This window comes from Phodopus roborovskii, unplaced genomic scaffold, assembly GCF_943737965.1.
Source record: "Phodopus roborovskii unplaced genomic scaffold, PHOROB, whole genome shotgun sequence".
In the NCBI taxonomy this organism is placed as follows: domain Eukaryota; kingdom Metazoa; phylum Chordata; class Mammalia; order Rodentia; family Cricetidae; genus Phodopus; species Phodopus roborovskii.
The window spans coordinates 44,827,283-44,853,758 of record NW_026126433.1 but is presented as its reverse complement, the minus strand read 5'-3'; the positions used below and the strand labels follow the sequence as shown (position 1 = coordinate 44,853,758).

Sequence of the window (26,476 nt, the reverse complement as noted above, 5' to 3'; positions counted from 1 at the left end):
TCAAATTTCAGTAAGGTATAAAAAAAGCAGACAGTTCTGGGAAAGAAACTGTGATGTCAGAAATCAAACAGAGCTCCGTGGTTGCAGAAGTGTCAGCTTCTACTGAGAAAACTGTCATTCAAATTTCCATGAGCATCAGTGAGGCTTATTGGGGAAGAAAGGCCATAGGAGGCTCTGCTTTATAAAATATGGTAATGCCTTATTTTATTTCAATTCTCACAGCTCAGTTCCTAAGGTTTCAGGTCTTTCTTGGGCCTATTCCCCATTGAGGAGGGTCAAAGGGTTCTTTCTGTGCACATACGCAAATGACAACTCTTCACCCAGATGCCTTTGTCAGTAGACTCACTTGGAACTTCTGTGCTGAAGAGGTCTTGGGAGCCAAAGAATCCTGCAGTAAGAAAGCCAGCATCCAGGGAGTATCACTCGAGCTGGTTCTCGCATGCCCAGCCCAAGTATGCAAGAATTGGTCTATGTTCTCTGGATGCTGATTCGTATCAGAGATCGCTGCATACAAAAAAAAAAAAAAAAAAATTAAGGAATAATGACGGCTATTGCAGTATGTGGAAGAGAAAAAAATGCAAACGTTGGATATTTGGCACGGAGCGCATTAAAAATTATTATTATTAGTTAAACTCTCTTCTGGCCATGGGGTTCAGTTTGTCTTTATTTTACCAGCCTCAGTTATTCAAAACAAAAAGAGCCTGGTTCTATGTGCACGTATGCTCGTGTGTGTGTGTGTGTGTGTGTGTGTGTGTGTGTGTGTGTTTCTACATTCTTCATATTTTAAGTCCATCCTAAAGAGGAAGATCTGAAGGCATGTGTAGGCTTTGCGGGTTAGGAGGACGGTGGATATCTCTACATGACAAGCTTTACATTGAAAGTCTGATAAACAAAATGTGAAGAGCTTCCCACAAGGTTGTAAATCCTCAGTCTGCAAGGAAGAAGAGAGAAACAGGGAGATTGAAGTGTGTGTGTGACTGCAATGTTAGATGAGAAGCGAGAGCTGAGTGAAGCTGAGAAGGAGGGGGTGGCTGGTGTGATTTGTTTGGTGTTCCGAGCCAATAGAAATCCCAGCCTGTGATAATATCCCCACGCAGCGCAGCGCCAGAGGATTCAGTGCTGTCTCCAGCTCCTTCCACATCTGCAGGCGCGGCCGGACGCGCTCCGCCCTCTGCGCGCTCCGCTCGCTAGGCTTGGCTTGCTCCCCACACCCGCGCTGCTTCCCCGGCCTCCTGCGGAACCAGGCTGAGGCTGCCCGGGTGATCCTGTGCACACCCCGCTGTGATCGTGTCATTCACACAGAGGAGAGCAGCAAGGAGACACACGAGGTACCCCAGGAGGAGGCTTCCATCCCGTCATTGCAGGTACGTGGCTTGTCACGACTGATCTGACGCCCACAGGTTTCTACCTTTTGCCTTCCCAAGGCAAATAAAGTGGATTCAGGTCTGACAGTATGGCTGGTACTCAGAGAAGCTAGGAGTGAAAGCCCTCCTGAGTTCTCCTGGGTAGTTAGGTTCCTTGCTTCTGTGTGGCTGGGGCCACCAGGTGGATTAGTCTATTGGATTCTGAGTAGGTGAACAGCAGAGACCTTTAAACTCCACTGCTATCTTTCTTTTTAAATAAATAACACCAGTAGCTACATATTGTCGTGCGGGTACCCCTTGATGATTTCGATTGCAATGATGACCCATCGCACGTCAAGCCTCATGTAATGGTTTAGAAAGCAGGTTTTGAATATTGTCCTCCTACCTACCACATTAGTGTGCTCCCTGTAGGATCAGGAAGCCAAAGCAGACTTGAGCATGGTCTTAAGCATGTGGCCAAGTGGATATAGCCTCACGGCTGAAATATCACTGTGTCTGTAGATTGTCTGAAGGAGAAAAGGAAAGATGAAAGGCAGCAATTTGAAGACGTAAAACGTAGTTGTCTTATTCTTACCTTCATTGATGAATTAAAAACATATTTGTCTTTCAGAATCCTCGACAGGATGAGTTCCAAACTCTCTCAAATTAGTTTAAAAAAACATACGAATTGATTCCAGCACTCAAGAGGCTGAGGCAGGAGGATTGTGAGTCCCAGGCCAGCCTGGACTGCATATTTACAAAATAGGAATTGGAGAACTTTGCACTAAATGTAACCATTTTCAGGCAATGTCAACTCGTAGTTCTGTTTTATTTTATCGTCCATCTTACAGATATCTCCCTATTTATTTTTGAGGTGAAAATTTTGTGTGGGCAGGGTACGTGACAATACAGCTATTTTCCTGGGGTTTCGCCATCTTTGATTCACAATTTCGAAGTTGGTTGTGTAATTTTTCCCATGTTGATTACTTATGATTAAATTAACATTGCTTAATCAGTTCCATCTTCCTGGAAAAGCCAAAGGGACTAAGTAACTCTGATAAAGGATTGGTCCTGTTTGGGGCAGTCCTCAAGGGATGATATTCCCGGCCCTTATCCTCTGTAAGGAGTGCTTTTCCTGGTGAGGGGAACATACAGAGTAGAGGGCTCCTCAGGATGATATGTAGGTGCGGGAAACCAGATGCAGTATCTGAACAGCCTTTCTGCCAGCCAGCTCCTAATACTTCCTGGTAGTGGTAACCCATTCATTGATAGTTCATAGTTGGCTAAGCCCTCCATAGTACCTAAGTTTCAGCACTGTCCTTATCCCAAATCATGTGACTGGCCAAGCAAGATAAGAAAGTTGTAAGTAAGCTATTCACTTTGCATATCACCATGGAGAATTTAAGTTGACCCATTTTCTTTTAATCAGATGAATGTGTTCTTTCGTCACTAAAAAGAATGCATGTGCTGCTCTACCATGGAGATAGGAAAATATCACATTTTTGCCCCTTGACTAAAGTAAATGATCACACAGGGTTTTTTTTTAAAGTCATAACAAGCAGTAAATGTGCTTAAGTAAATACTATGTTTAAAAAGGAAGACGTTAGAGCTATAGGTCAATATGTCTTGCATTTTTCATCATCAGAGAAACTGAGTGTAAATGTTCACTAGTCAACACATGTAACTGGACCAATTTAAGTCTTTTGCAGTTAAAATAGTTTATTATTATTACTTATTACTACTACTAGTGTGGGTGTGTGTGGAGGGCTGCATATGTGAAGATTAGAGGAAAACTCTAGGGAGTCACTTCTGTCCTTTCACAGTGGGATCTTGAGCTAAAATTCAGGTCATCAAACTGGCACAGCTGAGCCATCCTGAAAGCCTGGGTAGTTTTATTATGATCATTTGTCTTTTTGCAGAACTCATTTCTTCTTACAGTTCATCTCTAAAGCCATGCTGGGTGTGTTGGTATTTATTAAGTGAAAATCTGAATACGTTCACTTTGTATAGGCTGATCCCTTTGTGGCTTTAAAAATATATGCATGTATCTGGATAAAGGCAAGGGTATATATGTATATGTATATGTATATGTATATATATGTGTGTGTGTTTGTGTGTGTGTGTTTTTGTGTGTGTGTCTGTGTCTGTACACACTGTTTTAATTACTTACTGTTTTATGCTATCATATATATATATATATATATACATATATATATATATATATATATATAGAGAGAGAGAGAGAGAGAGAGAGAGAAGTACTCCAGTGCTCATTCTCTTTAAGCCTCACAATAGATAGCCAGAGCTCTAGATTGCTTCAAACTACATACTGTATAATTTAAACAAATCATGGGCCTTTCAATATTTTAAAAGACTGCTACATTAGCTCTCTTCTGATTCAAGAGAAAGGCACTCCATCCCAAGTTGAGTCCTGGGTTCTGTTTATATGAGATAACTGGCCTGGCTGGGTCAAGGGCAAACTATGAGAGACTTCAGCCTCCCAAGCACTACAGACTGGGCCAGCCACATTTGAGCTCCAGTGCTGGGACAGTATATATACCAAGTGCCAGGCAAGAGCTCAGAGTTAGACTCCTGTAAGCAGTGAGGAGACCAGTAATGAATTATTTCAACCCTAGAAAATGTGCCCAGGATTGGGATTCTGACAAGTCTCACAAAGGACCAGCATGTAAGATGAATTGCTTAGAAGAGGAAGACATGCAATTATAAATTTGATCTATGGTGGCATCTGTTCCTTAAATTACCTGCTTCTCCTCCTATCACATAACTCTCTTGTCTCTAAGAATTGTACACATGGACTTAATAATGTGTAAAGGCAAACCTGATCATGTATCAGCCTTTTAAAATGTGGTTCTTAGACCACTGCCACCACTTCTAGTAGGAAAATCCCCTTGGCTGTCCAGTACATCAACAGAACCAGCCCTTGGTGGAGCCTTAATTTGTAGAGATGAGTCCCAGAGCTATGTGGGAATTAAGAGGGTGGAGAATGAGATGTTTCACAAAGCAAGAATGTGAAGTGAGATTCTGTGATGGTGGGCAGCCTCAAATGAGAACCGGGAGCTGAAGAGAAAATGAGTCTATTTCTTCTGGTTAGCCTCAAGGATATACATTTGATTAGATGCCCTGAATATTTTCAATAATTTCAATATTTTATGTGTTCCCTGGTACACCACACACAGGTGTAAGATTGAAATAAACATGTTCGATGTGCTGAGAAGCCTGGGAATATAAGCCAGAAGGGGGCAGCATGCAAACTCAGAAATAAAGTGACACCTCTTCTCCATGAGCTTACTCCAATTTCCCAGTAGCTACAGACTGCCTGTTCAAACTTCTGCACCCTCCTCCCTTTGGAAAGCACAGCCTAAAACCTTATGAAGGGATATCTAGAGGGGTTGTTTCTAGATTTGCTTCAGATTGGAGTTGCCTGAAATAAGGAGAGCAACAAACTATTATTAGTGAGCCCAGGTTCTGTTTCTTTTTGCTAGCTTCACCTGTTGACTCTACTCAAGCAATCCTTACACTTTTAGAAGATGAAAGAATGGGAGAGCACATTCAGGAAAGAGAGGAAGAGAAAGGATATAGTTCTTTGAGGCTTCACCAAGAAAAATAGCCACTTTATTTGCTTTTGCTGCTGCTTCATCATCAGAACCAAACATTGGAAGGATGTCTCCAGTGTAAGTTCAAGGCCTCAATAATACTTTTGGAATCTGAGTTTTGAAAGAAGAGACATGGAATAAGCTGCTTTCAGTGATAGCCAGAATCTAAGACATGCTAACAAAAACAAGAGTCAGCCATCTATTGCTGAAAGTGTAGAGATGGTTAGACCTAACCCTTCCTAACTACTTTGGAAGTACTGGCTGTTGGGATTTATTGCTGTCTTTATCTTCAGAGATGGCTCTGAGGGTACATGCTCTCAATGTTCATAGAAGGAAGAATGCATTGTTCTTACAGAGTATAACTTAGCAGTGATGAATTCTAAGTGGCCAGGTACCCTCATTAGGTGTCATTTAGCACTTTACAGGTGTTAGCTTTGGCAGATCCTGTCTCTTTGCTCTCTTTGGTTGATACACCATACAGGGATAGAGGAGAGGATCAGAATGGGGCTTTGGAACCCACACTGGAGATCACAGAGCAGTCTCATTCTGGGAAAGCTCATCCCTGTGAGTAAGAAGGCTTGGGGACCACTGGGCTCTGGATAGATGCCTCAGAGAAAGGAAAGCTAAGGTAGTTTTGGCAAGAAAGCATGGCTTCAAGCTCACAGGGTGGATTACTGGAGGCTCAGGGAGCTGCCCATGTGTGTATGAATGAGACCTTGAAAGCATTCATATCTACTCTTTTTCTAGAGACACTGTACTCTGATGGGGGTGCGGTGCCCTTGAATCAAAGAAAGAGGTGTTCAAGGACAAAAATCAAGATTCCTTAGTGTCTGGGAGAAAAGTGAGGTCACTGTGTGTCTCCCCCTCTTCCATTTAAAGCTGAATTGGTTTCTGTCACACTCCTACTTGCTGTCGAGAACTGTATGTGGTACCCTGATGCTGGAGAAGCTCTGTGGGAGGGGAGAGTTTTATTCAGGGTCCTCGTGAAACCAAGTATACTGCTGTAAGAATAGGGTATAGCAAGGGAGAGAGAAATGACTAATTCCAGAGACTGAGAAATACTATAAGATTTGTCACCTCTCATTTAAGACCCAGAACCTCAACTGATGCTTTTCAGTTTACTAAGGCTTAGCACCCCACCCCCAACTCCCTTCAGATAGCCAAATAAACTACAGTTCATGTCTCTCTCTTTTTAAAATTACACTGAAATTAAAAAACCAAAAACCTATATTAAGAGCTTTCTGGCTGGTCCAATAACCCTAGTAAGAGGACATATTTGTAGAAACACTTCACTGAAAAGCTTTTTCTGAATTTTTCATGCAAGGGAATTAGAAATGAAGGGAATGCATAGCTTTAGGGAAGTTCTCTAGTGGGGGAGGTTTTGAACATGAACATGAGGCCAAGAACACAAATACTCACAAACATGACTCTCTTGGTATGGGTTCATGCATGTCCCAGCTTAACATTCTCCTCATTCAGTATCAGAGCAGGTGGGAGGGAAAATACTGGGCATGGGACCACCTTACTAGTTCATATGATATGCTAACTTCATCTAGTTGAAATATTGTCTGCCTTAAAAGTGTCATCCAATCTGGCTCTGTGACTCTGACTCAAGGCTGAAAGGAAGCTAATCTGTACATCCTGTTCATTTGCCTCTAACTGCTTTCCTGCAGTTATATAACATGCAATATGCATGTCATTATATTTCCTAATTATAATAGTTGCATTGGAGGAAAGATGACAAATAGACCTATATTTTATAAGAATTGAGTAGCTGTAAAAAATGAGATTTTTTTTCACCAATCACCTCTGCTACGAATCTAAATTTCATTAGTTTTTCAAGAGATTTTTAATTTCCCCTTATTATTCATTTGAAAACCTATAATTCATCTAACATTTTTGTGAGTGCATGACACATGCCAGATGATAACACATACACACACACACACACACACACACACACACACACACACACACACACAAAACTTCAGGTATTAATAAGAGTGTTTGTGTAACCACAACATTGAATAGCTACCATTCGGTCACATAAGCATATATTTTACAGATACCTATTGAACCTCTTTGTGCAAAAACCATAGAATTATATGTGTGCTTTTAATATTGGTTTAGGTGTATATCCAAACAAGTATATTGGTTATATGATCATGCTATATTTCATAGACTAAATATGTGAAAACATACTCAGCCTTAAATTTATCTGAGAGCTGTAGTTGTGCCAGCCTCTTGAACAAGAGTATGCTTTATTTCTTGGGAGCAGATTCTCTACCCAAAGAGATTCTCCAAAACTGTTCTTTATGACAACTTTGAGTGACACAGAGGTATGGATTTCAGGTATGTATATTCAAAACTTCATCCCAGCAAAGAACATAAACTTCTTTGAGTCTCATTTCATCTCAAACTTTGGAGGAGGCAGAGTAGAAATGTTGCTCCGTTTCAGACAATGAAACCATGTTGATATTTTCTTGACCAAGAAGATCATTATGGCCAAGTAAAGCAACTTGGTTTCTACCTACAATCATACATTTGCCCAGAAAATCTACCATTTCTGCCGAGTTCACTCTTTATCCTGAAATGATGAGACTGAGTTCATGTGCTTAATCCCACCTTAGCTCTTCTGTCTGTGTTCTTCCTGTGTTCTTCCATCTATAAACATGGCTGCTTCAAATGTGACTTTGCTAAATGTTTTGTAGATATCATTCTGTTTTTTTTTTTAACAAAAATAATAGTTACCATCATCATCATCACCACCACAACCACTACCATTATCCCCATTTTACAGATAGACTTATCAAGATTTCAGACTTTCAGGTGTCACATGAATGATTCTGGATAGATGGCTCAATTGGTAAAGAATTTATCTGAGTTCAACCCCTAGAACTCACAGAGCATGGTGTGCTTGTACCTCTGTAGCTGAGGAGATGATAAAAGTAGATCCATGGGCTTGCCAGTTATCCAGTCTCACCTATTTTGTCAGCTTGAGGCCAATGAAAGCAGCTGTTTAAAAAATCAAGGTAAATGGCATCTGAAAAACAACACCTGAAGTAGTCCTCTGGCTCTCTCTCTCTCTCTCTCTCTCTCTTTCTCATACACACACACACACACACACACAGAGAGAGAGAGAGAGAGAGAGAGAGAGAGAGAGAGAGAGAGAGAGAATGTCACTTGTCAAGCTATTGCAGAGCTTTACTTTCAAACCCACCTTCCCTGACCTTCATTCGGATATTCCTAAGTAGGTGTTGAGAAGGTGCTACCTACAGAACACTCTACAAGGATATAGGTTAGCACAGTAAATGAGAGACTGTTCCTTTAAAAGCTCAGTATCATAGGAAAAAATCAATGATGTTTGACGGGAGTCATAATCTAGAACACTGAAAATGTAGTACGAATTTTGCCTTATTATCATGGCTGCTTGACAACAGAAGTCTATTCGATATAGTAGTTTAAATCTTTCCTTCACTCTATTCACTCTATTCTATTTTCATGTAATACCAATCCATCCAGCTGTGTGTGGGCTGTGACTTCTTGTACGATAGTTTGTTGACATCCTCCACTCACTTCAAATGGTCCTTGAGGACAGAGACTGTTTCTTATTCAATGTTTTATTTCCCAGACCAGAACTGGTGCATAACAAACTGTATCTGGTCTGAATCCACTAAGATCCAGTTACGCCTAATTTAGAGCTCAGATAGGAGACTGCCCTTTATCTCCTAGGAGATATGATCTCCAAATGCTTCAAGCACACATATCTACCAGAAGCTAAACAAAGGATGAACTCCATCATCTGCCCTGGAATTGGTCTTTTTTACCTTTCCTTTCCTTTCCTTTCCTTTCCTTTCCTTTCCTTTCCTTTCCTTTCCTTCCTTCCTTCCTTCTTTTCTTTCTCTCACTTTTCCCCTCTCCCCTTCCTGCCTTGCTCCCTCCCTTCCTTTTTTCCTTTCTTGCTTTCTTTGCCTTAATCTACCTAACTTCTTAATGTTTTAACATGCTTATTTTGGTAAGAAAGTCAAGTGAACATTAAGAATCAGTTCTCTTTATAAACATGTTTTACCACTCAAACATTAAAAATACTAAGTCAACTATTCTGACAGATTTTTTTTTCCAAGTGAAGGAAAATGTTATAAATGACGAGATGCTATTGTGAATTGATTCTCCATTCCCAAGAGACTGTGCAGATTGGTTGTCACATTTGGAATATATGTTCATTTTCTACCTTTTCATTGTTTAATTTGAAAATTAAGAAATTCCTGCTTGGGAATAACACCATTTTTTTTTTGTTTTCAAATGGAAAATTTAATTAAAGAGAAACTGGAGACTAATTTACTCTGTATTATTTTCAGACAGCAGGCAAGTTCTTGCTATGTAGCTCAGGCTAGAACAGAATTCACTGACCTGGGCTCTCTAATCTTACCCTCTTTAGTACTGAGTGCAGATATGAAGCTTCATACCTAACTTAGAGGACAGTTTTAAAAGATTCAGACTTTCTTTTTAACTTTAGAAGTTGTGTGAAAATTCAGGGGACACTGAACTAGAAAAGACTGGAATGGGGTGAGAATTGCATCTTGTATTCTACTGTTCTGTTGAAATATCCCAGCATAGCAATGAATGTATCAGATAATAGTAGTGTTAGCACAGTTGTGTGGAATCAAAAGATATGTTGATGTTATGTTGAGATATATATATATATATATATATATATCCTAAAATATCACTTACACTCTCCACAACTTCAAAACCATCTTATTGTTTAGTTCTAGCATTGTTCAGATGCTTTTGTTTATTATTAGTTACATAAATATATGTATACATCTTTAAATATCCTATATTTTATTAGTTTAGAATTATTCTGAGGACTCTTTAGACTTCAACAGACCAAAAAGGGGTCTTAGGGAACAAAATATAAAAACTTCACTCAATAAGTAGTAAGTTGATCTTAGTAGATGTCCCTTTTCTATCACTTGCAATTGCCACTGTTGGAAATGTGAATCAAAAATGTTTGTGCTGGAGGTTGTGATTAGTGGGATGTAGTTGACAGGGAATGCATCTCACACAGACTTAGATCTTGGTGGCACCAACTACTACAAGCTCTACATGCTCAAAACCAACAGGAATGTAGACAGACTGTCTCTCCTTTGTTTGAATTTTCCTGGCTTGAGTCAGATGTCTATGTCACAAAGAAGAGTCCTTGTCAGAATCCCTCATGGCACATGTCTTTATATTTTTAGCATTTGGTCATAAACATCAATAATTTCTGGTGCGATAAGTTAGATGACTTAAGGTCAAGTTGACAGTCAGGTAAAGCATATGTCTTGAAAAGTGAGAGTCTGTCGGCATTCAGGGCCCCATGCTATATCCAAGAGCTGTTTTCATAATTTTATTTCCTCTTCTGCCCTGCCAGCTTTTGAAGGAGCTATGTTATTCTCATCTTTATATCTTTTGGTTTTTTAAAACATTTTTAATGATCTATTTATTCTTATTTTATGTACATTGGTGTTGTACCTGCATGTATATTACTGTATGAGGGTATCAGATCCCCTGGAACTGAAGTTACGAACAGTTGTGAACTGCCATGTGGGTGCTGGGAATTGAACATGGATCATATGGAAGAGCAGCTAGTGCTATTAACTGCTGAGCCTGCTGAGCCTCTCTCCAGCCCCTCATCTTTACACCTTTAATATGATATATTATACCTGAGTCATGATGTCTAATATTTGGCAAGTGAATGAATAAGAAAATATCACATGTAGAGGCCACCACTGTTACAAAAAGAGTGATTTCACTTTTTAAAATAATAAATTGTGTGGAAATACTTTAAGAAAGAGTATTTTGATTTTGTTCATTTAGATTTGAATTTTTTTCCCCAAAGACCATGTTCTGAGCTAGAAAGAAGACCCAGTTAAAAATGGTCAATTATTGTTGTTCTTGGTGTAGTTGATATTATCATTATTGTTATTACTGCTGTTCAGGAGTTGGATATTAATAGAATAGTCATCAGAATGGATGTCCATGAAGGTTTCCTAAAAGAACAGTTCATCACTCTAAGTACTTTGGAAGTGAGACTTCAATTTTGTAAACTGAGATAAATAAGCTGGAGTGTTTGGGTCTCAATTTTATCTTTGAAGTAGAAAGAATAATTATTTGGAAGAAGAGCTAATCAGGCACTCTTCACAGAACCATTGATTCATTCACCAAGTATTTATGAAGCCAGGGCTAGACATGGCAAGAGATCAAAAGATGGACCATGTTTTGAAGGAGCTTAGAGTTCATGAAGAAGGCAAGACATGTGTGTCAACAACAGGGAAACAAGGTGAAGAGTGAAGAGCACTAGTAAAAGAATTGTGCAAATAAGGTCTCCTGGGTTTGAGGGAAAGCAAATGTCATTTCCAAGGAAGTCTTCAGGAATATTCCTGGAGAACTAGGCAGATCTTACTGCATGCTGCCATCATAATCCTCCTGCTTTGGCCTCTTAGTGGCATGTGTCATGTGTTTGATGTGTTATAAATCCCAGAGCCTTAGATAGGGTTATAACTTATTTAGTCTCCTGGTTTTACAGACATGACAACATTAGCACAGAAGTCTCTTGTTTTTCAAAACTGCAAACTGGTTCACTGTAGTACTAGTGCTAGAATCCAGGACGTCCCCTCACATCTTTCATCCTCTCTCCTCTACCACTTTCCCTTATGGGACTCTACTGTTAAGGAGCCTAAATCAACAGTGCATGAAGTGCTACAAGGCAGTTTTCACAGAGGTCCAAGGTACAGCCTACCAGAGGTTTGCCCAAGCTGGGAAAAAGCATTGTGCTTGATGACAGTAGATTTCATAGGAAGTTTTATTGTTGCTTAAATAGGATCTTTGCTTTGCACTGTTCATTTCAGCACTAACTCATCTCAGAGCTTAGGCTCCCCAAGTCTGAGCTCCAGTGAAACTACCTCGATGAACCCAGCAGTGTCTCCATCTGGGCTGGAGCTAATGCAGCAGTGGCAGCCGCTGCCACTCCCTCATAGATTTTCAGGCACTGTAGTAAGTTTGGGATTCTCTAAGTGAGAGCAGTGACTCTCCTTCTCCCTTCTGTTTGGACTAAGGGATTTGTATGGCATTAGGATGGATTATCTCTGTGATACATGTGCTCAAGTTGTCTCCCACTCTCAAACCACTGTCTCCTATAGTTCAAATGCCTTATTTGGACCGGCTTATTTGATCATACTTAGAATTCCTTTAACTAGCAGATGAAACCTCTGTACAAGACTCAGGAAAGAAATGAGTCTGTCAGACTCTACCCCTACTTGCTGGTGGAAGGTTACTATCAGGATGGAAGAACTCTGCTCTTCTTAGACAGGCATGTTAGTAGAATGTTCCTTCCTCCCCTCTCTCCACTTTATTTCTGTAAGTACATATACCACGGCCAGACATCCCCTAGGAAAAGATCCCCAGTAAATAGTGGATGCACTCTTCAATCACTCTCTACTGGATGATGAGTGGATGAATGGGTGGAGAGAAAGATGGATGGACAGACAGGCAGATTGTCCAGAGGAGATCCTGCGGCGCAGTGTCCCCAGATGACTATAGCAATCGGCAGGCAGATGGACTTTCCAGAGTGGAGCAAGTATCATCCTTTGGAGGGAGAAGTAGACAATTCATTCTAGATGATCATGTGGCTGAGGGTAAAGGAAGGACCAAGCAGAGTGTATCCAGACCACAACACCCATATCTCATGGTGGCATTATTCACACTTATCACTCAATTCCAGGCAAGGTGACGTGCCATTACATAGAGAAATGCACCTGTGGAAAACCAGAACAACTAACACAAAGTTCTCTTTTTGTAGACATTAGGAGCAAACATTTTTCAATTCTATTCTTGGAGTTGGAGGAGACAGCACTGCAGATGACGGACATGTGACTAGGCACCATATGGATTTGTACAAGGGGAAGAAAATAATCCCCAGTTGTAAAAATATCTTTGGTCTTCATACGGGTGATATGTGCCCCACATGGTTCTGTCAGGTGGTTTTGGTATAAGAGATTATTCCTGGACTAATAAAAAAAATGTTCTTTTATAGTGGTTGTACGTTTTCTCAGATTATCATTGTAGCGTGCAAAATCTCACAACTTCAGAAATTCGAAAGATCAAAGGCAGAGAGGCCACTGAGGCCGCTACACTCACCACACACCAGCACAATAGTTTGGCTAATAGAAATGCTTTTCATGGCGACACAGAAGTGTACTTTTATAGTCATCAAACAGTGCCATGAAAGTGGATATGCATTTCTAATTCTTGCATTCGATATTGCCTTTGTTTTTTTTCTTTTTCTTTCTTTTTTTTTTTTTTTTTTTTTTTTGATGGCAGTAAAATTCAGATTGTCTCCATATGATGAAAACACTGGCCAACTGAGGCTTGGAGCTCCAGAGTTGATATTAACAGCACTGGGGTTGGACTGATTTTCTGTTTCAAATGACAGCCAAAGCTATCAAATAAACCCAGTGATATTTATTACGGTGGCTTCTGAATATATGGAGTGTGATTCATGACAGAGACTAATCTTGCAAAAGGAAGGGAGAAAATGATTACCATCTGCATAGCCCCTTCAGTAGCTGGCATAGGGTAGACATTTAGACCAAGTTCTATGAATGCTTGGGAAACTTACAGCATGTAGGTTAGAAGTAAAGATCTCTGTGGAGACGTGACAGAGTCACAGATGATGCCAACACATCGGTCACTAGTTTAGAATGTAAGCTCTTTTGTTAAAGTTCTGATTTGTGCATGTTTCACCATTTTTTACTGAGTTTCCGAGTGTGCCAGGCACTAGAAATATAAAGCAAACAGGATACAGCCCTACCTTGCAGTGCCTCCCTGCTAACTTGTGAAAACAAACAAGTGAATAAAATAATAACAAGGAAATAATGTAGGCAAGGACTGCAGGTATAATCCAGTGGTTGAATGCTTGCCTAATATGTGCCAGGTCCTGCTTTTCATCCCCAGGACTACTAAATAATGAAGTATAATATGGAAAGTAATCTGAGGACATACCTGTAATCTCAGCATAAGGGAGTATAAGACAAGAGGATTGCTGCAAGTTCCAAGCTAATCAGGGGTACTATCAAGGCTTTGCCTCAAAAATGAAAAGTAAGGGCTTTGGGAGAGATGGGAAAATGACTAAAGGTTCTTGATGTTCTTCCAGAGGACCTGAATTCTGTTCCTAGCACCCATGTTAGGTAGTTCATGGCCACTGAAACACCAGCTCTATGGAATATGGTGCCCTCATTTGACTTCTGCATACACCTGCATATGTGTGGCACACACACACACACACACACACAAACACACACACACACACACACACACAGAGTGTATGTGACCACCATCACCATCACAATCACCACCATCACTACCACCACCATAAAAATAGACTAGACAAACTGTGAACAAACCAAATGGGAACATGGTAAAATTAAGAATTTGAGTCACTGATTTCACTTAGCAAGGATTGTCACACAAGCAAGCACTATGCTGGAGAACAAAGCCAGCAGATTACAGCTTTTACACATCATCTTTTCAGCAGTTTACCTTACTATTTGTCACATGTCACATGCATCCCACACCCCACAGGTTCTGTAACACATCAGTGCTTAGAGTTGGTGGTAGTTACACCATCCCAATGACTTGCACACTTGTGCCTCAAGAGTCACCTTTGCACTCTAAGCTCTGACTGTTGTCCTTTGCTGTACTCTAGCCTTGGTCTTGGGTTTTTCTTCCTTTCTTTCTTCCTTTCTTTTTTTTTTATTGGAGTCCTATAACTGCCATCATAAATATCCAGATTATTAGAATCCAAGCAAGTCACATTCAGGTATTGTTCTTTGGCATAGTTCCTCAGACCATGTTCTTTGTTCCTTGTTCCATATCTGGCCCTGGTTGGCTTTAAGTGTAGAAGAAAACAGGGCAGAGCAGGTGTGGTGTTTCCAGCCTCTATGTACTTGAACACCAGCCAGAATGTAGGATTAGGAAAGTGACTGCCCAGAGGTCAGATTCCTTTCTCTTTGTTTTCTTTTTCCCCTTCTCCTCCACATATGTACAAGGGGCTAACCAAGTGTTTGTTTTCCTATCAGAGCACAAGTTTGGGTATATCTATGTGACTAGTGGCAACTGAGTTGAAATCCTATTTCATAACAAGGCCTTCTCTGAGGATTTTAAACTGCACTCAATAGCATTTTAACAACAAACCATTCACCTTGTAAGAGCAGATTAATGCACAGAAGTGACCTTTGGTAAGTAGCAAGTGGGACAATCAATGTTAGGATGTGCCCCTGAAGAAACACCATGGCCCTCCCAATCACAAGTTAAGTTTTCCTTCAGGGTGAATGATGCATGAAATGATGCATTCATTTCAGGATTCAGCACTATGCTGGAAGGGAGAAAGGCCATTTCTCAACTAAGCTCAGGAATGCCCTTGATGTCATAGTAACAAGAACAATAAAAGTCAGTGTCTATTGTTCAGTAAGCCCCGTCAAGAATACTAACTGCAATCATGATAGCCAAAGCTAATTTGGTACTTATCATGCCAGGAACCAAGGTAAATCTTCCAAATGTATTGCAGACTGTGAACAAGCATTGTTAGTGACTCTTGTTCCTCAGAAGTAGAGTGTCAAGCTGTCTGTCCTTCATCAAGAGCTAGCCCTGTGTCTATAAACCACCAAAGCTCTTGCTACACTGTGAACTAGGCTCAGGAGTAAAGGCTAAATACAACCTTGTTTATTTTGCAGAGCAACTTAAAGAGCCAGGTCTTATTATTACAAATGAAAGTTCAAAGCCACACTGCCAATAGAGAGGAGCTGGTGTTTAGATCAGGTCCCCTGTGCTCTCTGTCCATTTGCTTAGCCTGCTCTAGGAAGTCCCAGGATGCACTGCTCAATCCCAGGTTGCCTTTCCATTGGGTTTTCTGAAGTCTAAAATCCCTTAATAGGAAATAACACTTGTGTTCCTTAAGTCAGAACATGATTTGGAAAATAAAATATTATAGAGATATTTGAAGATTGATCCAAAAGTGAGCTCGAATTGCCCAAATTTGCACAGGAGATGGGATATAAGGGAAATGGGGACATGGAAGGCACAAGGCACAATTCTGAGAAGGCAAAAATGTTAAGAGAAGGAGCCTGGGAGTTGGTGGACACCCACTTTGTCCATACCTCCAGTGTGGGTTAAGAGGCCATGGCATGCACATGTATTAACTTGATTGAGAATTCCACGGTGGTGTTCCCTCAAGTTCTGGTATTCGGTTATGTGCTGATTAGCACAAACCCATTTTGTTGATTGTTTTGATTTTTCTGATATTTGGCTTTGAGTTGATTAGAACTATCACTGCTTTCTGGCATGTTCTATCTATGCAGGACTGTCCTGACAATCATTTTAATTAAAAAAGGGGTTTCCAGTGAACTCTTTTCATCCTCTTAGATTCCCATCCATTATCCTTCCCAAGTTTGTTTCTCAGAAAAGAGGCTAAAGAACAAACTGATTCTTGCCCTTCCATCCTTTTGCCAGATGTGCTTGCTGAATATTTCCTCTGAATAATGGACTCTGGTCACACATAGCAGCTGGCTGCCCTCTGCCCATTATGTTCACTGAGTACAGTGTGTGCACTCCCTGGTGAGGAGCTCTGATTCTGGGAATCAAGCTGATGAGACTCATCTCATAACATTTATCATCCAAACTAGATTGCTTTCAGAGCATGAAGGGGGCTGCTATTAATAAATTGCCTGGGATATCAGGCAGAGCTGGAGCTATTTTAGGGCAAATAAGGACATGAAACAAGTGCAAACTGGTCAATAATGTAGTTTCAGCCCTCGCTAACACAGTCTGGTCAGATTGTATATGTCACTTAGCAAACTCTGAGGACAATCACTGTTGTAATTTAAAAAGTGTCACTAGAGAAAAAAAAATGCCATGCAACAAAGTTCATGTGGAAGGGTTTTTATTGGGGGGAAGGGAATGGAAAAGGGGAGAGGGCGACTGGCCTCTGGGGACAAGAGTGGCAGAAGAGAAGAGAGAGGGAAAGAGAGAGATGGGGAGGGGGAGCAGACAGACAGAGATAAAAAGACAGGAGGCAGGCAGGGCCCTTTTTAAAAGGTAGTGAATGTGCACCTGCGGTGCTCTTAGTGGCTGCAGCTGAGGGTGTATCCTGTCAGAACCCCAAGGGCAAGCCAGTGCAGATGCCTCAATACTAACAAACATCCACTCATATATGAACATTGAGGACCCGCAATATTCTTAATGTTCCTAACTAGGGGAAGATCTACCAATGATCCCTCCAGGAAACCTCCCGGTTCAGAGAAAATCAAAATGTGACTTTGTGACTTGCAGACATTGGTGCAGCAACAACACTGAGAAATCCTCTTGAGAACTTTATTCATGATACATGCCCTGCCAATTGATTTTGTTCATCATTTATTTATTTACCCTCACCTAATCCTATGAGAGAGGCACTGAGACTCAGGGAAGGTGTATTTACCCAGAGATTCCCAACCTATAACCAGTGGAAAAAGAGTTAGTTTTCAGTATGTGTGGTTTTGAAGGCTGAGCATAGTAGTATCATGCTCCACAGAGAACATGAGGTGCATGTCATGGGAGAGGACCCAAGTATCCATGACCACAGATAAGTCCCCTTCTCCATCTTGTCACTGCTGGTGAGCACAGAAGGGAGGGAAGCTCATCAAAGGAGGGGACAGTTGAGGTGAGCCTTGATGAATATTCAGGGATGAGTGGACACATGAGACTTACTGTCAAGCCTTATGGTTTGGTATTTGGGTCAGGAGAGCAAATTTCTCCCCAAAAGCACTGGTAAGTGGGGACTTACAAGAACTTACTGCCTAGTTCCACAATGGAAAATAGGAAGGGCCTGAAGTCAATTGCATATTTGAGACACATGGAGACTCATTCACAGAGCTGCTCCCGGGGAAAGTTTCTGTTACCTTTCAGAATCATTGAACTTCCCACATCACAGAGGACCATGCTAAGAAAAATATCAGCAAGTTATACCCATCAGGCGATATAAAACACATGAGCTCCATTTGTGCCAACTTGTTTTTTTATTTGAGACAGGGTCTCATCTATCCCAGGCACACATACCCTCCGACTTGCTAAGTAGCCAGGGATGACCTTACAGTCCTTCTGCCCCCATCTCCCAAGTGCTGCAGTTCCATGATCTTTCCACCAAGCCTGGTTTACATAGTGCTGAGAATTGAATTCAGGGCTCCTTGAATGCACTCAGCCCACTAATTATGTGAATTTTGAAGACAGTTGGAAAGCATAATTTTCATGACTAAGTTTTAAAGCTTGACTATTTTCCTAATCTTTTTGAAAAATAGTGTTTATCTTCAAAATGTCTGAAAAGCTTGTCTCAGGATTCAACCTCACACTACCCATGGGTTCAAATAAAATAATTACAATAGTTACTCTCTCATCACGTGAACAGAGTTTAAAAATCATAAATTTGTTAATTAGTAATTTTTTATTGTAGGTGATATTTAATTTAAAAAGTCATCTCAAGTTGGGGCATACATCTATGATAGTATCATTTGAGAAGGAGAACTTTAACTTTGAGGCTAGCCTGAACTATAGAGAGAGGTGCTATCTCAAGACAAATAAGCAAAGTCATCCTAATCATTCCTTTCTTATTGGATACACCTACAGATTATCCAAAGGTATTTTTGGTTGCAATTTGGCACATCTGTCAGAAGCAACCTCAGTATGTACAGTTCTTCCTGTGGCATCCTAGGATCCATGCTCCTACCACTTATCTTTATCCTTAGAACAAGACTTTATCCTATCACTTACCTTTGTATCTTTAGAACAAGGCTATATGATTTTATAGCCATCTGTAGACCCATCCTGATTTAAAAAAATAGTTAAACATTTTGAAAATGAACTTCATTCTGTGGTAGAGTTTAGAGCAATTAGTCTCCATTCCAAACATCATAAATAGCACTATCCCTTGCAAGAAACCCGAAAGCTGAGTTTTCATGGAAGGCCCTGAACTGACCAGTTTGGATACTGAAAATGTTTCAAAAGATGCTGGATAACCTACAAGGTCCCTTTTCTGTGTGCACATACATGTGCACATGCATGTACATACCCCATGATCATGGCTTATGACAAGTCTTTCCTGTATTAACAAAAAATTTACCAGACCTGCCACTTAGTTGAAATAATGACAAGAAAATGTTGGAAGTGGAAGATGTAGAAAAGGATAAGGGAATCAAGAGGAAATTCTATCAAAACAAAACAAAACCAAAAAACCAAAAAGAACAGTGTTTTTATTTTTATTTATTTATTTCCACAGACTGGACAGTAGGGTTGGTCCCATACAATCTCTATTGCTAGACACCCAGTCATTTATCTAAGTGTATCTCCAAGCAATGCACCATCTTTCCCTTTAACTTACTTGTTTTTCAGTTCACTTATTCAATGAGGACATAATGAGTCCTCTTCTGTACTGGTTACTCTGTAAATCTTTGGGAGGATGCTAATGACAGGAAATGTATGATCCATGTTCTCATATGGCCTATGACAGTGGGAGCATTAAAAAATTTGCATATTAAAAAATATTGTTAGTTACTCTAGAAAACAGCACAAATGGCCAGGGAACTCTCCTTGACCAGATGTCAGTTAAGAAATAATTACCATGGCAAGGTAGTACATACAAGCACTTAGGAGGTAGAGGTGAGAGTACCACAAGTTCAAGGCCAGCCCAGTCTACTTAGGAAATTCCAGGACACCCTAGAATGCATAGTAAGACTTCATCTCAAAAATAAAATGGCTGAGCACAGTGAAATGAAAAGCACTCAATAACAGTAATGTACAGCCAGCAAGATGGCTCAGTTGGCAACTCAGCCTGACTTGAGTTTGATTCCAGGGAAACACATAGTAGAAAAGAAGAACTAAGTTCCCCAATTTGTTCTCTGACCTCCACACCAATGCTATAGCATATACATGCATGCACGCTCACACACAAAATAAATAAAAATGTAATAAATATAGTTTCAGATCAGTGTTCTTACAAAAACAGATCTATGATACTTCCTTGCTCGCAGAACACTGTTCACCGAATAGAAACTCTTGGGCATTCAGGGTAAAAGTCTTTCCCAGTCTCACTGCATGCAAATATCTTCAACCTCTGACTGCAAGGCCAATCCACCCCCTTCCCTTGAGTCAGCATTGCATTCTTCTGTATTCCTCCTGCTCTCTGCTGTGGTCTCCCCCTCCCTCCCCCACCCAACATCCGCCTATTGAAATCCTACCCATCATTCCAGGCCCAGCTTAAAGGCCACCTGTCCCAAGCAAGCTTCTCCCCCCCCTCCACCAGAATTTCTCTTTCCTTCCTCCATTCTCCCTAAGGACTTTGCACCTCTTTCAGAATGCCTAGTACACTCTGCCTTGAACCATGCCCATTTATGCACATGGCAATGCCCCATCAGTACAGCCTGCTAAAGTTCAGCTGGTAGGCAATTAAAACTCTCTGATCCTTGCCAATGCCCTGTAGAGAGACTCACCTCCAGGCAAAGCCAAAGATGCTGGGGAAATAGGGCAAAGAATTGGGAAGGTGGAGTAGGATCAGAAGTAAAACATAGCAATTAAGACACAAACTACCATACCAAGGCCATTTTGGTTGGTTTTGACTCTTTCAAGAAAAGGAATCACATCCCCATGCGTTTTCTTGGGGACTTTTGTAATTGCTTAAGTTTACTAGTTAATCATTTACTGTGTTTTTTTAAGCTAACTTTTAACATAGGGAGGTGAGCTCTGGGAAGTGCACCATATATATAGAGTTCTGTGATGTTCAAGGCTTCAGGCAGGAAATGCACCCCCTTCTTGCTGATGCCCCTCCTGCTGATGGGATGAGGCATTCAGGCTGCTTTGTTTATTTCAGCCCTTTATTCATCCCAACTCCCATTTATTTCTGACACACTAGCATCATCTTATAGAGGAATAATTGTCTAGTCAGGAAAAGTACATTTAGATACTGGCTTGACTTTTAATTCCCGACATGACCCTGCACCCCTCTCAACCAAGAGGAAAGCTTAAGCTCAGAATGCCTTCAACTTTTCTATTAAATAAATAAGTAAATGTGTCTGTGACTGCTCTTCCTGTGAATATGTAAAACACAGAGCTGGTAGGAAGTGAAGCCAAAGTATTGTTACATTTTATATGGGCAAGAATGTTTCAGAGAATTGCTTTCTTGGACAGTTTTGTTACAGTGCCAGTATTATACTGTATCTACACAGTCACTGGATGTGGTGTTTTGATGGAAACCAGAAATAAAATGTCCATATAACACCCACATGGTATACTATAGTAACGTATTTTTAATAACTAAGAGTACCCTCTAAAATAATGGCTAAAGTTGCAATGTAATATCTACATACACCAGCAATATGGACACTTCTTGTGATCAAGTGCTTTCACTGTCTATAATGTAAATATTGCAGTTTTTAAAAAGTTTTCTTTGTTCTTGAGAATCTCATAGGTGTATACAAGGAAATATGATTGTATCTACCTTCTCATCCCCCATGTCATTTTTATCAATAACCCATTAAGTCCAGCTAGTCCTGCCTATGTGTGCATGGATATGGGGCCATGGACTAGAGCATGTAACTCCTCTAAGTAGTCACATTCCCTAAACCAATTTTTCTTCCCTGCTAATAGTTTTTAATAAGAAGTGGGGCTTGAAGAGCACCTTCTTCTCAATTACGCCAAAACCTTGGCTGCTCTGGTCTTTTGTAGGTCTAGTGCAGGGAACTATAGTTACTGTTAAGTTCATGCACACAATAACCATTTCATGTCTACAAAACAGGATTTCAAAAGACTGCACCCTATCCTCCAACTTTTGCATCATTCCCATCTCCTCTTCCATACTGTTCCCCTAGACTTGATGGGCTAGAGGTTGTTTTACATGGGAAAAAATGTTAGGCACCTTTGCTTCAACTCACAACAATCAGGAGGCATACAACCAGATCCGAGTCGGAGAGGATGCAGTCACTGCAGTCACTGGGCAGCAAGAGTTTTTCTGCTTCATCATCATTTCAGGAACTACTGTTGTATGCCTCTGTAGCCTGTCATTTTGGGTAGCATTGTTTGATATGTGGTTCATGGCTTACTTTTGTACATTTGCTAACTAGGTGAATTTCCCACAGTATCCTTGCAACAACAATTATAGGCCACTTTTTTAGAATCTCTGCTGCCAAAGTGGTCATTAGTAGTGGCCAGAGTTTGAATATCCCCCGAAACATACATCAGTTCACTAAGTTAGCAATTCAAGTAGGGATATTGTTCTTAGTTCAGTGGGATACCGCGCTGAAAAATAGCGCAAAATGCATATCTACACTCATTGCTGCCTAGTGATGAGCAAGTTCAGATACTGATCCTCCTCACCTGTCAATCATTGAGTGAAGAGTGCTTTTGGGAGGACCTATGCTCTTCCAAGTTCTTATGCAGGCAGGTATACTGAGTTCCAGAAAGCAGTTAGACACCAGTCTTCCAGTGAAGAGGACTATGCCAGGCCAATGGTATCAATCTACAATACTCAGAAGTGGTAAAGAGATGAGAAAATATGGCAGAGTGGTGGCAACTCCTACTTGAATAGGACTAATTGTCAGACCAAGGCTAGAACTTGAATTGCCAGAATGGGTTTAAAAATAATCACAGCAAAACAAAATAGCAAATGGACATTTTCAGCCTATCTGAAATGTGTGTGTGTGTGTGTGTGTGTGTGTGTGTGTGTGTGTGTGTGTGTGCGCGCGTGCGTGCATGTTTGGGGCTAGGGAGATTGCTGAGTGTGCAAGCACAAGGACCAGAGATAAGATCCTAAAAGCCTAGGTATAAATCTTTGTAAATATAGTGTAAATTTTAAAAATAATTACATTTGATTGTTAGGTTTCTCAGGGATTTTAGTTTTCTGCTGGTCTGTGTTCTCTAACTTGTGCATTGATCTATATGACTGTGAAAGACATAGATTCACAACAGGAAAAGCATAATCAATATTAGAAGGTAGAGCCTGTCATATCGTCCTTGCAGAGAGAACAGTTAATTTGACCCAGAAATATCTGTAATGTATACCATGTAGATTTTGAATGTCCCCACTGACTACTTTAGTGCCTAAGACTCCCTTTTTTTATTTTGCTGTAGTCTTTCATTTGTCCAGTTTAATTTATTTCAGTCCAAAAGGAAGATGGGCTGGAGTCTTGAAAAAGAGTATTGATTTTTTTTTGGGGGGGAAGTATTTATGGACATTGGACCCAAAACTTCATGCATGCTAGGTAGGTGATCCATTATTGGACTATAATCCTAGCTTTGTTTTTACTTTTTATTTTGAGACAGGGGTACACCAAATTGCCCAGGCTGGAACTACATACATTCTGCCAACCCAAGCTGACCTTGAACTCATGAGCCTCTGACTGCTGGTTACCTGAAGTCATAGGCAGCCATGAATAGGCCTGGGTAGGAATATTGAATCATTGTTATTTCTTTGCCGAAAGTATCTTTAAGCAGAGATGGGTAAAGAACTAAACCATTTCTGACCTTGAGTCTATAAAATCAAGCTTATCTGCGATAACATAAGAAAAGTTTGAAAGGCCTGTTTAGGGAAGTAACAGAGGTACAAAAGTGAAACTGGTCTGTTTTCTATTAGTTGTAGTAGGCTTTCTTGGATCACCAGCCCCCAAATCATGGCACAGAGACTCAGTATTAGTACAAATGCTTGGCCTTATCGTATGTTTGTCCCACTAGTTCTTATAACTTAATTGAACCTGCTTCTCTTAATCTTCATTTGGCCTTGAGGAGTTTTACCTTTCTTCCATTCTGTATGTCCTACTTTATTGCTTCCTCCATGGCTGGTTGGTTGAAAGCTGCTTGGCTGGCTTGTCCCTTTTGTCTCCTTCTGTTTTTCCTTTGTTATTTTATCTCCCAGCCTAGATTCCTCTTTCTGCTTATTTTCTCTGCCTGCCAGACCCGCCTATCCCTCCTCTTCCTAGTTATTGGCCATCCAACTTTTTATTAGACCAATCAGGTGCCTTAGGCAGACAAGGTAAAACAAATGCAACACATCTTTACATAGTCAAACATGTGCAGCACAAACAACTACAGCATACCTTTCTTTACATATTTAAAGTAATATTCTGCAACATGAACAAATGAAACTCATCTTTACATAGTTAAAGTAATATTGCACAATATGCAATCTTTGTATATTTGTTGTTTGGTTGGTGAGGGTGTGGTTAGGATCTTGCTTCATTGCTCTTCTCCCAAGGCACACCTCCTTCCTTACACTCCCACATCAAGTACCAGAGCTTCACCCTGAATATGATGTTTCTGCACTTGGAGAATCCACTAAGCACTGAAGAGGTACACAGAAGAAAGAAAACTATTGACTGATTATCATCCTCGGAGAAGTCTCTCTAGAGATCTTTTTGTTCTTCATAGAAAAGGGAGTCAGCATCCTTTTCTGCTAAGCAGAGAACAGGAGAAAGTCAAACTATATTAATTACCATAGATCAGAAAGGACTTGCACTTCTGCTAGTGATGGGTTTCTAGTCCAGGCAGCTTTACAAGTATTAATAGCATCCTTGTTCTTGGCAGATGATGGTTCTCAGTGAGCAAGTAACTCTATGCTCAGGGGATGATCCAGTTTTGTTACACAGCCGTTTTCATCTCTGGGTTATGTTGAGATAGAGAAAGCTTGTCTTTAAAGGGTCTCTGCTCTAATTATGCATGGGTTTGATTAGCTTTATTTCTCCATTTTAAAACATGGTCTATAATATAAAAATACTTAAATTCTTTTTAAAGTTTCCTTTGAGAGTTCCAGTGAAGAAACTATTCTGAGAAGCAGTTTTTGTAGGAGAAGCCCCCTTCCTCTGAGCACTCATTGATGTGTTCTTCACCCAGAGGACTGCCATCCCATCCAATCTGAATCTGTAGGATCTTTCGCTATCTAGGAACCTTAGTTATAGTCCTGAGACTGTGCTCTCTGAGTGTCCCTCTCCCACCCATTCAATACTAGTAGTTTGTAGGATTTCATCCTTTTATCACCACCTAAGGGCAATTGTCACAGTGTCCTCGACCTTCTTAAACATGTCACTTTATACTCCTGTCTTGTTTCACCCTAGTTCTGGAATACAGCTTATGCTTACAACACACTTATATGTAACTTCCTTGTCTAATTTGACTCCCATTACACACTTTGGATGTCAAATGAACAAAATGCCACTCTCAAAATACACAAGGAATAAGTGTTTCTTAAATAAAGATTTGGCACTTGACAAGTAGACTAGGACCCAGAAGTTTCCTCTTATAGGGATAGAGGACTGGGGATGGAACCCAGTACAAGTTTTACCACTGAGCCACACCCCTAGCCTCAAAGCTTCCTTTTTGGCCCCTCCTACCCCTTTCTTTTAACCATGAAAAAAATGAAATCACAAGAATAGAAAGCAGAGGCTGGGAAGATGCTTCAGCTGGTAATGTTCTTGCTGTGCAAGTATGAAGATGTGAGTGCAGATGCCCTGCACCCATGTCAAATCCTGAACACAGAAGCATGCATATATAATCCCAGAGCTGTGCAGGCAGAGAAAGGAGGGTCCATGGAGCTTGGTGCTCAACTAGTCTAGCCAGTCAGCAAGCTCCTGATCCTTGAGAACATTGTCTCAAAATGAAGGGAGAGAGCAATTGAAGGAAACACCAACATTGGCATCCATCTGATCTTCACATGTGTGTGGGGGCACACTCTTTCACCTCTACACACACACACACACACACACACACACACACACACACACACACTACAGAGAGAGAGGGAGAGAGAGGGAGTGAGAATTAAAAATAATAATAAATTTTAAAACATTTAAACTTCCCAATTTCTGCTCCGAGGCTTCTTCTTTATTAAGTAAGGTGTGCTGGGGAGTCTCTAAATCATTATTTCAATTAAACTCACATAGGCCTGGGCAAAGGTGTTTAGGAGATCATGATCTGAAAGACAAGGACGTGTTACCCTGTACCTCTTGAGCAGGTGAAGGACTGTTTGTGTGGCCACTTTAGTCCTGCTGTTTCACCCCAAGATCTCTCTTTATAGGTTATTATCTTATTAACTTCCTTCAGCAGCCTTAAAGCTTGTATGCTCTTGGCAGAGGCACATATAGATTTATGGCATAGCATCTGTTAATAATTCCAACTTCATTTATTTCACCAGCAGTGAAATTGAGGTCTTGGAGCCAGGGTGGAGGCAAGTTGGAAACAAATCAAAACAAAGCAATTGACTGGGAAATATGGCAGACTAATGAGAAGCATTGTTCAGAAAGCCCCTGTGGGGCCAGCCAGGGTCCTGTCAAGGGCTTTTGTACCAATTGCCCAAGATGAGCAATGAAAGCAAAAGACAGCTACTTTTCTAAAGTCATGAAAAAGGAACAAATGTCATTCCTCCGATGTCCATGGGAACACCCACCTCCAGCTTTCTGCTTGCTGGTTAGC

The 26,476-nt window shown here is 40.6% G+C and overlaps 1 protein-coding gene across 1 annotated transcript in view; it reads left to right on the top strand.

Annotated features, from left to right (window-relative positions):
- The first annotated feature begins 1,032 nt into the window (after window positions 1-1,032).
- Window positions 1,033-26,476, top strand: part of Grem2 (gremlin 2, DAN family BMP antagonist) — a 92,141-nt gene continuing 66,697 nt past the window's right edge. Inside the window, exon 1 of the mRNA XM_051186362.1 lies at window positions 1,033-1,364. The gene's annotated coding sequence lies outside the window, so the exon portion shown is untranslated. The remainder of the gene's footprint in view (window positions 1,365-26,476) is intronic.